At 47.6% G+C, this 12,183-nt stretch overlaps 1 protein-coding gene across 1 annotated transcript in view; it reads left to right on the forward strand.

Moving 5' to 3' along the window:
* The first annotated feature begins 1,582 nt into the window (after nucleotides 1–1,582).
* The window catches only part of FAF2 (Fas associated factor family member 2), a 176,346-nt gene continuing 165,745 nt past the window's right edge, over nucleotides 1,583–12,183 (forward strand). The window contains exon 1 of the mRNA XM_077265689.1: nucleotides 1,583–1,604. The gene's annotated coding sequence lies outside the window, so the exon portion shown is untranslated. The remainder of the gene's footprint in view (nucleotides 1,605–12,183) is intronic.

A 12,183-nucleotide genomic window follows, 5' to 3' on the forward strand; every position in this document is an offset into this window, starting at 1 on the left:
CCCTGAGACATAGCCAGCAAGGCCTTTTCTGCCTGAATCTCAAGATTGGGTTCCTCATAAAGTAAACCGAGCGCCAGAAAAAACGCATCAAGATCAGCCAATGCCGGATCTCCTGGCGCCAGCGAAAAAGCCCAATCCTGAGGGTCGCCCCGTAAGAACGAAATCACAATTTTTACTTGCTGAGCAGAATCTCCAGATGAACAGGGTCTCAGGGACAAAAACAATTTACAATTATTCACGAAATTCCTAAACTTAAACCTGTCTCCGGAAAACAGTTCAGGAATCGGTATTTTAGGTTCTGACCTAGGATTTCTGATAACATAGTCTTGTATGCCCTGCACACGAGTAGCCAGCTGGTCCACACTTGTAATCAAGGTCTGGACATTCATGTCTGCAGCAAGCATAGCCACTCTGAGGTAAAGGGGAAGAAGAAAAAAAAAAAAACTCAGAATCTTCTTTCTTATAATCCCTCTTCTGCAATGCATTAAACATTTAATACTGGCCTGGCAAACTGTTATGACCCCAATGGCGAGGGTCTCAGAGGAACGTGGAAATCTGCAGAATACAAAAATCCAGCTCATAGGGCAGTGGTAACTGGGTTGACCATATATCTACTCCTAACGCCAACACTAGAAGTAGCCGGGGATCATTCCTACGTTGATTCTAGATGACACGCGCCAGCCGGAGAATCTAGCTACCCCTAGTAGAGGAAAACAAAGACCTTTCTTGCCTCCAGAGAAGGGGACCCCAAAGCTGGATAGAAGCCCCCCACAAATAATGACGGTGAGGTAAGAGGAAATGACAAACACAGAAATGAACCAGGTTTAGCACAGAGAGGCCCGCTTACTGATAGCAGAATAAAGAAAGGTAACTTATATGGTCAACAAAAACCCTATTAAAATCCACACTGGAAATTCAAGAACCCCCGAACCGTCTAACGGTCCGGGGGGAGAACACCAGCCCCCCTAGAGCTTCCAGCAAAGGTCAGGATATAGATTAGGAACAAGCTGGACAAAAATACAAAACCAAAACAAATAGCAAAAAGCAAAAGGCAGACTAAGCTGATATAACTGGAACCAGGATCAGTAGACAAGAGCACAGCAGACTAGCTCTGATAACTACGTTGCCAGGCATTGAACTGAAGGTCCAGGGAGCTTATATAGCAACACCCCTAAGTAACGACCCAGGTGCGGATAAAAGGAATGACAGAAAAACCAGAGTCAAAAAACTAGTAACCACTAGAGGGAGCAAAAAGCAAATTCACAACAGTGCGCAGGCTTATTTCCTGACTGGGCATCCTGTCACTCACGGTCAGCGATGTCAGCGGGGACCAAGTATGTCGTTGTCGGCAGTCTCTGTTAACAGCTTTTAGCCTCTGCTGATTTTTGCCTGCTCTGGCAGTTGGCTCCCCCGCAGAAGCCCTGACACTGCCCTCCTGCGCGATGCACGTTCCCACGGCAACTAACTGATTTGCCATGCGCTGTGGCCCTTTTATCTTAGCCATGCCCCGTACTCCTAGGTGCAGAGGTCGGTCCGGTGCTTTAAGCTTTCCCCCGTGAAACCTGGATGACAGCCCCGACAGTTCTGGATCCGTCACGGAGTAGGTAGGCCTGGTCCGGGTCTTCTCTTTACAATGCGGCACATGGGAAAGCTATGGGGTCTCATGCTGCACATGGGGAGGCTATAGGGGTCTTATGCTGCACATGGAGAGGCTATGGGGGTGTCGTACTGCACATTAGGAGGTTATAGGGGTGTCATGCTGCACATGGGGAGGCTATGGGTTCTCATGCTGCAAATGGGGAGGCTATGGGACTGTCATGCTGCAGAAGCGGAGGCTATGCAGGTGTCATGCTGCACATGGGGAGACTATGGGGCCTCATCCAGGACATAGGGAGACAATGGGGGCCTCATGCAGTATATACGGAGGCTGTGTGGGACTCATGCTGTATATGGGGAGGCTGTGTGGGGCTCATGCAGTATATAGGGAGGCTGTGTGGGGCTCATGCAGTATATAGGGAGGCTGTGTGGGGCTCATGTATGATATAGGAAGGCTGTTGCGCTCATGCAGTGTATAGGGAGGCTGTGTGGGGATAATGCAGTATATGGGGAGGCTGTGTGGGGCTCATGCAGTATTTAAGAAGGCTGTGTGGGGCTCATGTAGTATATGGGGAGGTTGTGTGTGGCTCATGTGCAGCACCCCAGGTAACCGGTTGCTGCAGTGATGCTGCCTTCCCTTCGGGGAGGGTAATATCATGCTTGGAGGCAATGGAGTTCTCTTTACCAGGTAAGGCACCCACACAACACATTCCAAATACAGGCCAGGAGGGGGAGCTCAGGACCCGGATTCAGGGGAGCTTCCCCTAGGCTTTATGTATCCTTACCTGGAGGAGGAGCTAGGCAGTCTCCAGGAGGGAGAGATAGAGGAAGGACGTGTGGAAAGGAGAGGTTGAGCAGCCACAAGGAAGCTGCAGCCTCTGGAAGGAAAGGCAATTGGTCCAGGGAGACCAAGCAAGGCAGTCTGATACAGACACTGAAGGAGAAGGAAGTCTTAGAGAGCAGACAGAGAGGCCTGGCAGCCACGTGGGAGCTGCAGCCTCTGGAAGGAGAAAGAACCGAAGGGTTGTATGTGGTGGGGCTTCAGAGGGAAGGAGCAGAGGAGAGGAAGAGGGCTCAGAGGGGAAACTGTGACCGGGCACCCTCAGAGCCAAAGCGCAGTATCGGGAGCCCGAGGCCTTAGTGGAACTGTAGGACACTTGCAGGGCCGTATTTAGAGTTTCTGCTTCCCTAGGCACGTTTAGTGCTGCCTCCCCCTTTGGTGAGTATGACACTATCGGCAGTCACTTTGGCAAGAATCGCTGATGTGAAAGTAGCCTTTTGCAGCAGATCGGGCAGTTTTTCTGCATCTGCCGTGTAACGGATCACTTACGGCAACACTGCGTTCGGCCTCATTCATTCCCTATGGGATTAGCGGCACTTGCCTTGATCTGGAAAATGCGGTACCATATCTCCCAACTTTTGAAGAAGGGAAAGAGGTATAAAGTTTGCGGCGCCCGTAGTGCACCGTGGCAAATTTTAGGCCATGCCTCTGACCACACCCATTTCACAACTAGTCACACCCATATCCACATCCCAACCACACCCATTTAGCATTGCTGATCACACTGTTTCATATACAATAATTATAAAAAAATATGGCCACACAGTGCTTCATACTGTATAATGGCCACGCATGATGCTCCATACTGTATAATGGCCACACAAGATGCTCCACGCTGTATAATGGCCCCACATGATGTTCAATACTGTATAATGGCCCCACATGATGCTCCATACTGTATAATGGCCACACATGATGCTCCATACTGTATAATGGCCACACATGATGCTCAATACTGTATAATGGCCATTGGCCACACATGATGCTCCATACTGTATAATGGCCACACATGATGCTCCATACTGTATAATGACCCCACATGATGTTCAATACTGTATAATGGCCCCACATGATGCTCCATACTGTATAATGGCCGCACATGATGCTCCATACTGTATAATGGCCACACATTATGCTCCATAATGTATAGTGACCCCACATGATGCTCAATACTGTATAATGCCCCCTCCCATCTTGTATGCATGGCTCATCTCTCCCATCCTGTATGCATGGCTCATCTCCCTCCCATCCCATATGCATGCCTCATATTCCCCCCCTCCTCCTGTATGCATGGCTCATAGTCCCCCCCTCCTGTATGCATGGCTCATTTTCCCCCCCCTCCTGTATGCATGGCTCATAATCCCCCCTCCTGTATGCATGGCTCATAATTCCCCCCCTCCTGTATGCATGGCTCATATTCCACCCCCCCTCCTGTATGCATGGCTCATAATCCCCCCCCTCCTGTATGCATGGCTTATAATTCCCCCCCACCTCCTGTATGCATGGCTCATATTCCACCCCCCTCCTGTATGCATGGCTCATATTCCACCCCCCTCCTGTATGCATGGCTCATATTCCCCCACCTCCTGTATGCATGGCTCATAATCCCCCCCTCCTGTATGCATGGCTCATAATTCCCCCCCTCCTGTATGCATGGCTCATAATTTCCCCCCCGTATGCATGGCTTATAATTCCCCCCCACCTCTTGCATGCATGGCTCATATTCCACACCCCCCCTCCTGTATGCATGGCTCATATTCCCCCCTGTATGCATGGCTCATCTCTCCACCCCCCCGCTCCTGCTCCCATCTTGCATGGCGCGGCTTACCGTCCTCCTTCATCCCCCCGTCCCCTGTCCCCCCGACCCTCATACTCACCTTTCCCACACCGCGCGGCCACGCCGAACATCCCACTAGCTCTGTCCCAACTCCCGGGGCAGCATCTTCTTCCTGCGTGAGCGGTCATGTGGTACTGCTCATTAAGGTCATGAATATGCTCATATTCATGACCTTAATGAGCGGTACCACGTGACCGCTCATTCAGGACGAGCTGCAGACGCTGAGACCAGCCATCGCTGGAGAAGGGTGAGTATGACGTCTTCAAGGAGGGTGGGTGGTTCGGCAGGCAGGCGGGCGGGCGGCTGGGGGGGCCGCAGGGGGGGCGGTCGGTCGGAAGGTGACCCAGGGCATAAATTAAATAAAAAAGAACAAACAACCTTGCTCAGGTGCCGCCCCCCACATCATCCCGCCCTAGGCACGTGCCTAGTGGCAAATACGGCCCTGGACACTTGGCAGAACCAGAGAGCTGAGAACTTTATGGGATTGGCCCACACCACACATGAGACGCAGCAGCACCTGAGGAGCCCGGGGCATGATAGAGTCCCTATAAAAAGGCTCAAGCTGCTCGTCTCAGGACAGGGGAATAGAGGACTCTGCAGAAAGCTTCAGGCAGCAGGGACTTCATACACAGCAAGCGCTAGTTGGAAAGGCTCATGGACCTCGACTGGAAAAAGGGAATCTTCCATTGCCTCCGAGCCGGCCGGGCCATACCATCACCCGTGCCTGGTACCCTGGACTCTGGCCTGCTAACTACAGTAAAACAGGTAAAGACTTACAACTTGTGTCCTTTACTCATTTTACCGACTACACCATCATCGCCATACACTTCAGGACCTCTGGGGACTCCGCCTCACCTGTGGGAAGCATTACCATCATTGCTGCGACAACATCCCCCAGAGGACCCCTTTAATGCAGCGTTGGTCCCCTCTACTGACCGAACACCACAGGTGGCGTCACGATAGACTTATTTACAATATCCCTTTAAAGTCCTTTCCTCTTTAATTGGACGCCCAGGGCCACGGACAGGGTTGCAGCCACCGTGACATCCCCTTTAACAGAGACAGGACCCGGTGCCGAGTATTCCACTGCCCTGGCGGGGCGCTCCCCATGCATAGGGGGAGGCTGTGTGGGGCTCATGCTACTTATGGGGAGGCTGTGTGGGGCTCATGCTGTACATGGGGATGCTGTGTGGGGCTCATGCTGTATATGAGGCAGGTTATGTGGGACTCATGGTGCATATGGGGGAGGTTGGATCAAGCTCATACCACATATGGGAGAGGCTGTGTTGTGCTCATGCCTCATGTGCGGAAGGCTGTTTATGGCTCATGTCGTGTATGGAGTAGGCTGTGTGGGGCTCATGCCGCATATGGGGTAGGCTGTGTGGGGCTCATGCTGCATATGGGGGAGGCTGTGTAGGGCTCATCCCGCACATGGGACAGGTTGTGTGGGGCTCATGACACATATGGGGGAGACTATGTTTTACTCATGCTGTATATGGGTAGACTGTGTAGGGCTCACGCCGCACATGGGGCAGGCTGTGTGGGGCTCATGGCAACACAAGCCTCATTCATACATGAAATAAACACACGACAAAGCTTTCTTAGTGGAAAAATAAGGCCGTGATGTTTATTTTGGGTTACTCATAAAAATTAACAAAACATTCCCAGATAAATAAATCATGTAATTTCACCAAATATTCCACAAACCAATCAACCATCCACCCATAGACTGGGCGATTTTCCCACAACATAAACATCACGACAAAGCAAAATTTAAGGGCGGGAGGGTGGGGTCTTCTTTTCTTCAAACGGTACCTCACAATGACTGCACCTTGCCATAACACGGCCATAAATATCCCGGCGACAGCATGGCAACGCACTGACAACCAATTGTCAGTCGTTATAAAACCGCCAAAACAGCTGATTGGAGCCGGATTTACCCAATAGTATAACAACTATGAATAGTAAAAACATCCAATTTGGTTAGTAACCAGAAATGACCAATGAACAGTAGAGACTGTGTGGCCATGTGACCCCCCCTATATTCCCTACGTAAAGTAGGGGGGGGGCTTCCATGGCAACACAAGCCTCATTCATACATGAAATAAACACACGACAAAGCTTTCTTAGTGGAAAAATAAGGCCGTGATGTTTATTTTGGGTTACTCATAAAAATTAACAAAACATTCCCAGATAAATAAATCATGTAATTTCACCAAATATTCCACAAACCAATCAACCATCCACCCATAGACTGGGCGATTTTCCCACAAGCCTCGGCTCACTGAGACGAGGCCCCCCCCACACCGCACAGCCATTTTTCCACTATGCTTTGCATGTCCAGATTAAAAATATCACAACCAATATTGGATAAATGAACCAAATCCTGTTGATATAGACCAGGCAAAAAACCTTCAAGCTCGACGTGCCTGTAAGAAAACCCATTAACCAACGGAAAAAACTTCTCCATATTCTTATTTACCCTTTTGCGAATTTTGTCCATAAAACCAGATTCAGCGGAACGCCAAACCAACCTCGGGACGATCTCGGAAAATACAAAACTCGGGAAAGGAAAGGATTGCCTGAGATTTACTATATCAGCTCGCATATTAGCAAGTAAATCCAGAGTTCTTAACTTACCGAGATCGTTACCGCCTAGATGGAAAATTACCAAATCCGGAAACGGATACAAATTAATACAATAACGAAATTGAAAAATTAAATTATACCACTTCAGTCCTCGAACACCGTGCCAAAATATTTGGACCAAGGAAGGGTCGAACGACAAATTCTCGGTATAACTTCGTTGAGAAGCTCGCCTCTGTGCCCAAAAAATAAATGAATGACCAAGTATCCAAACTATGAAAGGACCTGCAAATAAATCGATAATTAGTAATCATACAAGTCATGCCGCACATATAATTTAAATCTTCTGGATTCCCATCTCCCAATTTGTTTAATCTGAGAATCACAGAGGCCAGCCCTAGAAGCTTCGGTTGCTGCACCGATCCTAAAAGAGTGAGAGGAGATTTTGAGATGCTCTTTGCCAAGGGATTTCAAACAATTCTTTAAAATAAAATTAAACTGAAAAATTGTAGCTGCTGAACCGTCTTTATGTATAAACAACGGTCCTTCTGCGGGTGACCTAGCATGTAACCAACGGTTCATGTTAAAAATTGGGCATATGAATGGGTCCGGGAAGGAAGAAATTTTAATGCTGGTCCCTCTTGCTAATTGATCAGTTTTAGATCTCCTAATGAACAATAAGAAAAAACCATCATAAAACCGTATATCCGATAACATCAATCCAGAAGGATGAGATTTTTTAGCCGATACCAATTCGCCCACTCTAAGCGCTCTGAAAAAGGCCAAACAAAAGGCTGCATGAAATAATAAAACCTCATCTGAATTGATACAAACTTGGCTCAGGGCTGAACATAACTCCTTAAGCAGGGGCAAAGAGATCGGCCGTCTGGTGTCAGGCTGAAAATTGCTCTTCCTCAACCCTTTTAAAAACTGCTTGATTGTAAAAATTGCCGTTAATGGTAACTCTCCGGAAAGTTTCAGAAAAAAGGAGACCCCCGCTAGATATTTAGTTACCGAGGAATATGAGAAACCTTGAAGTACTAAAGACTCCGCAAAGTGTAGACCAGCCATGGGGTCAGATACTTTTGGGTTAAAAGCATTAAGGTTACAAAAAGCAAGCCAAGCGAACCATGCGGCCGAATAGCTGGCCCATGTTCTATCTGACACAGATTTCTGAATAAAGTGAGGGATCAGATTACAATCATGTCCCAGATCAAACGTGGGCAAGGAGTTTCTTCTGAATCCGCCCCTGGTACCTGTGAACGAAAAAGTGACCAATGACGTGCACACAAAGCGTCAACTGCAGAACAAAATTTGCTTTTACCAGAAGCCGCCTTAAGCCAAATATTCAACTTAAGACAAATCATTACCAACTGCCGTAAAATACTTGCAGCCCATTTGTTCTTGGAAGATAAGGTGTTGATGGAGAAGATGACACCAGGGTCGAGGGACAAAATGATAATTCTTGAGTTTATGAAATGAAAACCCCAAGTAGAGACACCCAAAAAAATGGAAAAAAGTTCCAAAATCATCCGGTTCTTAGTAAGGCCACAAGCCACCCATGAATCGGGCCAGTCCTGCGCAATCCAATGTGATGTAAACAATATTCCACAACCCTTGAGAGTCTGGACTGAAACAACAAACGGAAAAGAATCGGAGGAAATGAACGCCGTTTGCCAACAAGATTTCCCGTTAAACTCAGAAATAAAAGTCAGCCAGGTTCTGGCGTCTTCCTTCAGAGCAGAACTTATTCGCACATGAGAAGTAGGGGAAGAAACGCCCTTCGTAGCGTCATACAGACGGCGGGAAAATGCCCTGCCAACTGGAATGATTCTCGCGGCAAAGTTCAAAAGGCCTAATAATGACTGTAATTCTTTCAGGGTAGACTTTGGTTTGGAGAGAAATTTGTGTAAAGCTGATCGCAGTTTAGAGATTTTCTCTTCTGGGAGTCTACATTCCATGGCAGAGGAATCTAAAACAATGCCTAAAAATTCAATAGATGTAGCGGGATAAACCGTTTTCTCATGAGCAAGGGGTACACCAAAATGATTACATAAGCTAATGAAGGAATTCAATGTCAAAAGACAATTAGAGGAAGAAGGGGGACCTACAAATAAAAAGTCATCTAAATAATGCAAAATGCCTGACCCAGGAGAATTTGTTTCCAAAACCCAATGCAAAAAGGTAGAAAAGGTTTCAAAATAAAAACAAGATAAAGAAAAACCCATAGGAAGACATTTGTCAAAGAAAAAACAATTTAGAAAATGAAAACCCAGGGAGGAAAAACCGTCAGGGTGAACCGGGAGAAGCCGAAAGGCGGATTTAATGTCCGATTTTGCTAATAATGCATCCTGCCCAAAGTGCCTCAAAATGTCCACTGCCTTGTCAAAAGAAGAATAAGACACTGAGCAAGCTGCACTATCAATTTCATCATTCAAAGAAGATCCCGCCGGAAAGGATAAATGATGAATAAGGCGAAAAGAACCAGGTTCTCGTTTAGGAACCACACCTAGTGGTGAAATTCTAAAATCTGGAAAAGGAGGAGAGGAAAAAGGACCAGCTACCCTACCGAGATCCAACTCATGCCTAATTTTCTCTTCCGCTACATCAGGATACAAATCAACCGAACGTAAATTATTAACGATTTGGCAGCCGGATCCCTTGAAAGGAGGAACAAAAAAGCCATAAGTAAAACCGTTAAAAAGCAGGCTACTGATCATTTGGTCTGGGTATCGATTTAGCCATGACACCATATTTTCCACTTTCACTGGTGTCTGTGCTCTTTCCAGTAGGCTCTTTTGAGATAGATTGGGCAGACTGTTTTTTAAAACATTTGAAAGCGGGGTGTCCGTTCCCGCAAAAGGAACACTCATGGCGAAAACGACAATTTGAGCCCCATTTACAACTGGATTCATTAAAGGTAAAACAGAATCCTTTCCTAGGGACAGGGGCAGAAGAAGCTCTGGAAGAAAAATGTCTTTGCGGGAGCATTAGGTTTAACCATAATCCAACATCCTTACTGCCCCAGTGAACCTCAGGATGTACAGCCAGCTTTTGGCGAAAAGCTTCATCGTAATGAAGCCACGCGACTCCTCCAAAGTTGCGGTACGCTTCAAGTATTATATCGATATGTTGAAATAATCTGCTACAAAGCTGTGGAGATTTTTCACCTAGAACAGCCGAGTAAATAGAAAACGCCTGCAACCAATTGTTGAAAGATTTAAAAATACGCTTGGCGTCATCAGAATCAGGCTTGTCTTCCTTCCTATCTATTTTACTTGGCTGTTCCCTGCGAGGAAGAAGTGAAAACAAATCCACATAATTATTGCTCCAAATGAGTTCCTTAGTAGCGGAGCTCAAATGGAAGCCTAAAGGAGATAAATCACATGTTAATGCCTCCTTAAATGTATTCTTAGGAATGGAAGTTAGATCTATGTGAGAAATGGAAGGAGGGGCAGAAGGAAGAATACCACTTAATGTTTCAGAGAGAACATTCTGAACAATGCGCTTAATATCAGCATCAAATAAAGAAACATTGGTATTAATCATCTCACCCCTTCCAGAGCTTCTGTTTTCTGATGTAGCATCCGTTGCGCAGCATGCACTCGAGCCCTCCCTGTTAGGCGAGCGCAGCTGCGTGGCTGGTGTAGAGAGGGACTTCGGATCCTGGGTATGAGGATGCAGAGCTCCAGACAGCGGAGGGAAAGAGAAACCAGAATCCGCCTGGTAAGGAGAGCCGGCGTTTGAAATTGCCGCTCTCGTCGGCATCTTCTTCCGTCCGCGACGTTCTTCTGCCCTGGTGTCGGCGCGTGATGACGTGGACGGCTGCACTTCCCGGCGCCTCCATGAATCTCGCGATGGGCTCCGCGACCTTCTCGTTGGAGGCAGGCGGGACTTCCTGGAACGCTCTGGCGCTGCGCTGCTGACCGGAGGAGGTGCCGGAGATGGAGAGTAAGTCGTCCGGGGCTTCCTCTTCCTAGTGCTGCCGCGGTGACTCGGTGACGATGTCGGAGGCATGCTTGGACTCTGAGGCACAGGGCTGGGAACCGATGTAACCGGAACTGCTTCGGGACTTGAGGTAACAGGCCTGGAGTTAAGGCACGATCTCAGCCATTCTGCGCCGCCCTCTTCCCCAGCTCTAGCAATAAGTTGCTGTAATAGGTTATCCATCCAGACAGTGGGGTCTTCTTTTCTTCAAACGGTACCTCACAATGACTGCACCTTGCCATAACACGGCCATAAATATCCCGGCGACAGCATGGCAACGCACTGACAACCAATTGTCAGTCGTTATAAAACCGCCAAAACAGCTGATTGGAGCCGGATTTACCCAATAGTATAACAACTATGAATAGTAAAAACATCCAATTTGGTTAGTAACCAGAAATGACCAATGAACAGTAGAGACTGTGTGGCCATGTGACCCCCCCTATATTCCCTACGTAAAGTAGGGGGGGGGCTTCCATTACACATATGGGAGAAGCTGTGTGGGGTTCATGCGGCATATGGGGTGCACATGTGTGGGGTGTATGCAAGTGGTGTGCCCTTCAGCAAAATATCCCTGTAGCTAAGTATCCAGAAGCTGCAGTTAATTCAAATGCAGTTAGGGCAGAAGTCAGGTAACCCACACTTTGTACTCTTTTTTTTTTACTGTCTGCATTATCTCCAGCTCCCTGTGTGCCTTTGTCATCCGCATTCACCGCCCCATCCCTCTTCCATCACCACTCATCCACATCAGCTCCTCTCTACTTGCCTCTCCCATGTACAGCTCCCATGTTCTTTTCACCTTCCCGAAAAATCTCTGTCCATCAGGCCCAACAATATCACACAATAAACCATGTCACAAATCCAAGAACTACTTTCTCTTTCTTTTTCTACGGCTACTTATTTCAGGGGATATCTCTCCCAACCCTGTCCACCATCAGCCAACTTCAACCCCTCTCCTACCTCACATATAAACCTTACTAACCTGATTAACATTAGCTGTACTCCTTCATCTCCCTCTTTTGATTATGCACTCTGGAATCCACGGTCTGTATGCAATAAACTTCCTTTGCTGCACAACTACCTTCTGAACAATTCTCTTAATCTGTAGATCCTCACTGCAACATGGATTCAGGATTCTAACATAGTCTCCCCTGCTGCTATTTCTCATGGCGGCTTACATTTCTCCCATTCCTCAAGACCCACAAACAGACTTGGTGGAGGATCGGCATACTCCTGTCCCCACAATCCACTTTCCAGGTCATTCCCCCAGTTCCATCTCACTCATTCCCTTCTTTTGAGTTCCACACCATCAGGCTCTTCCATCCCCTCTCCCTCA

This window comes from Ranitomeya variabilis, chromosome 5 (genome assembly GCF_051348905.1).
Source record: "Ranitomeya variabilis isolate aRanVar5 chromosome 5, aRanVar5.hap1, whole genome shotgun sequence".
Taxonomy (NCBI): Eukaryota; Metazoa; Chordata; class Amphibia; order Anura; family Dendrobatidae; genus Ranitomeya; species Ranitomeya variabilis.